Here is a 3,643-nt window from a genome sequence, read left to right as displayed (position 1 = left end):
GGGTGCGGAAAACTAAAGGGCCCTCAGTTCATAGAGTTGTTTAAGGGGGTTGGACCAATAAAGGTAAAAAGGCGTACGAATGTTCGATTTATGGGTTTTATTTTACGAACTTAAGTGATTATTGAGCTTCACAAATCTGTTTATATTATGTAATATATATTATTTAGGGAAGAAGATGTATAAGCCTGCATGCATTATAAATATAAGCCGCTTTCTGGGAAAACTGTGATTAATACATATGCGTAAAATGTCTTCGCAAATAAGGCTAATGAGGGATGACACTTTCCGCTTGTATGGATTTTTGTTTTAAGGAAGTCTATTTTATTTGAAAAATCCAGTCAGAGCGGTAGGTGTCATCTCTGATAAGCCTGTGTGAACTGCTTGTGCAAAGCTGGGACGACACTTAACGCATGTGCATTAAGTCCCGTTTTCCCATAGCGCGGCTCATATAATTTTAAATGCACAAACCACGTGTCAGGTTGCATACGACGGCAACACACTGGCCCGGATAAACCTACAGCGTCAAGAGGGAATCGTGACCTATCAGAACTCCGAGCTTGCCAAAAAGCCATTGCAACCTTGAACGGTATTTTTCAGAAATGTAGTTCGATCGTTCGTTGTTTATCAGGCAATTAATAATTAATTATAGCATTATGATGCATAGTTACTTTTGCTTCAGAGCGTACGTTGTTTATTTACCGCTAAAACGATTGTGCGAAAAATTATTTGAGTTTTACATTATATATATAAGACATGCATTATAATTTTGTTTTGGAACTATTTTCCCATGCTCAACTCAAAATCGGGACTACTTTTTGCGATGTGCATATAATATACAAGGTATTTTCAAAGAAAAATCCATATCGATCAGGAATCAAAGCATCGTATTGCATCATTTTCAGCAAATTAAGGTTCCTTACCAACGCATTTTTGTTACGCAATTCAAGTCCAATAATAAATATCTTACTATATATTATAGTGTTTCTTTTAATTGTTGATCCATTTTGCATGTCTATTTATTTTAATTTGAACAGTTTAATTGTCGCAAAATTTTGAGCTAAATTCTATTATACCAATTTCTTTTGCATTGATTTTTGTTCTACATTGAACAACAACAACATCAGAAACAACAACAGCAACAAGAACAATCATGTTATGGTCAGAGTATGCATGCATACGGACAAAATTATGTTTAAGGAAAACTTCTGGAGGGCGAAAACATCGAAGTCGTTTCGGCCGAGCAATACTTCCGTGATAAGACCCATCGAAATGGTAAGGTATAAAGATTTGTTTCCATGTAATAGCATATGTTATCATTACCATAACAGGAGACAATTAATTTATTCTCACGTGCAAATATACACCATCTGCGCAGAGATGTGACATATTTCAAGCATGGCCCTTACTTAAACAGATTACTCTCTATATGTGTTTGCTTTAAATTGAACGATTAAGAAGCCTTTTTTCACAATTTATTTATTATTTTTATGTTTCGGAAATCAAAACGTCATGATGTCCAACAAATGACGTCATTTGAATGGTACGTTGAAAATTGTTTGTAGAAAGTATGTTCATGAAAATATGGACAAAGATGTACATGCAAAAAGTACATGTTAAATAAAAACAATTTTTGATAATTCAAGTGGTTTTAAAGTAGCATATTAACGACGGTTACTGTGGTAACCTAGTCCGCACAGGCTTATCAGAGGCGCCACTTTCAGGCATTTTCGTTTAAGGGGAGTCTCTTCATAGCGAAATTCCAGGCGGAACGTTTAGAAGCGACTCATCATAAACGAAAAATTCAATAAAACCGGAAAGTGTTGTCCCTGATTAGCCCGTGAGGACTCCACACGCTAATCTTGGATGATATTTTCGGCACCCTTATTAAGCCCGGTTTTTCTAAAGCAATACTCATGCCACTGGACAGGTGCAAACACCGCATGGCGGATGTGGGAACACTGCACCACTAGTCGAGGAGGGGAAGGGGGAAAGGAGGGTCGGGTTTCTTTAGTTTCTTTAGGGGCCAAGACGGTCAGCCCGGTGAGCCTGGGTCGAACGGGCGGGGAGGGGAGGGGGAAAAGGCGGGGCTGGATTTTTCGGAGGGCTTTTTGGAGGGGGTGGTCAAGGGGGAAGGGAGGGGATCAGACCAGAGGAGGGGTTAACACCGAGCAAAGCGATAATGGTGCGGGAAAAGGGGGGAAAAGGAGGGGCCGGCATGTTCGGCTTGTTTAAGGGGCACTTTTACGTTCGTTTTTTACGCCATAGGCATCGCACCAGTGTTATTTCAATGTTAATGAGCTTTGCGTCTTGAGAGTTTAACATGCACTTTAAGCGTTGTGAAGAATATTATACTTTGCTGATTGTTGGTTGTTTTACTTTTGTATGTCATTATTTTGTTCTCATTGTTGTATACATGTAGTTGTATTATCGTCATGTTGAAATGAAAATAAGACATGACAATATACTTGTACGTGAATCGTGAGTTATTCTTCAATTACGTTGTTGGTCTAGTAGTGAATACATGCATATTCCACGTGCTAGTAAAATAATATGAAATCGAAAATAAGTGATATAAGCCGCAACCATGCCTAACTATAATTGGTATTTCAATTAACGGCATTTGATAGAACGCTTCCAATAATCCGCACCATGTCATAAGACCCGGTATTCAACCTTTAGCCCATTTAAAAACATTTGCAATTGTATCTAATTGACTATCTGTATGCACAATCAATCTTGCAGACACATTCCGCGGAATACATGTACCTGTATGCACTCGCATATAAATGCTCATAACTTATTTTTATTAAATGTGACTTAAAGGGACTTGTTCACTTTCTGTTAAAACACATTAAAAATGTACATTGTATTACAGATTCGTTATACAATTATTGCATTCTATTCAAACTATCAAAATAACACTCAGACATAGGACTCATATTTAAAATATTAATTGTTTTTTATTATTATTCATCGAAATCGAACTATTATTAAGCGTTTTAAATTTGAAGGTTTTCGTCCAAAAACGTGTGTTTCCTACATAGCGTTTTAACTGCCATCAACAGCTAAAGGCAATGTGGCCATAGTGGTAACGTGTAAGCTTTTGGTTTGAGTTTTTTTGTTGACTTTTTTTATTTGATGACATTAATTTGTTGAGCCTCGTTCTGTGGTAAACGTGTCTTCATGCATGTGCGTTAAGTTTCGTCCCAGATTAGCCTGTGCAGTCAGCACAAGCTTATCACGAAAGACACTTTCTGCCTTGAAAGGATTTTCGTTTAGAAGAGACTTCAACGAAACATTCCATTAAAGTGTTGTCCCCAACAATCATGAGTGGATAACACAGGCTAATCTGGGACGACACTTATCGTACACTTATTAAGGCCTGTTTTCACAGAGCGCTTAGCATTTGTCCGTATTCAAAATGGCTGACTTATATTCATCGTGTCAAACAAATGGAGCGTAACCGTTAAATTACGGAATTGTTTGTGTGTCAATTACTAGCGTAGTAGTTTTGTTGTACATTAAATAAACGTTTTACCTATACCCCATGGAAGGTCTTAAGTATACACACTCAAATTTAAATTCACAAACATGTGTTTTGTATGGACTTGAACTAAGAAATATCGCATCATATTTGAACTGT

At 37.2% G+C, this 3,643-nt stretch overlaps 1 long non-coding RNA gene across 1 annotated transcript in view; it reads left to right on the top strand.

Moving 5' to 3' along the window:
- LOC127864720 (uncharacterized) overlaps positions 1-909 on the top strand; it is a 1,900-nt gene extending 991 nt beyond the window's left edge. Inside the window, exons 2-3 of the long non-coding RNA XR_008042232.1 lie at positions 1-63; positions 479-909. The exon at positions 1-63 is cut by the window's left edge and continues 62 nt beyond it. This is a non-coding gene — a long non-coding RNA (uncharacterized LOC127864720). The remainder of the gene's footprint in view (positions 64-478) is intronic.
- The last annotated feature ends 2,734 nt before the right edge of the window (positions 910-3,643 follow it).

Source organism: Dreissena polymorpha, chromosome 1 (assembly GCF_020536995.1).
Source record: "Dreissena polymorpha isolate Duluth1 chromosome 1, UMN_Dpol_1.0, whole genome shotgun sequence".
Classification (NCBI taxonomy): Eukaryota; Metazoa; Mollusca; class Bivalvia; order Myida; family Dreissenidae; genus Dreissena; species Dreissena polymorpha.
The sequence above is the reverse complement of the archived record's forward strand: the minus strand, read 5'-3'. Positions and strand labels throughout refer to the sequence as shown.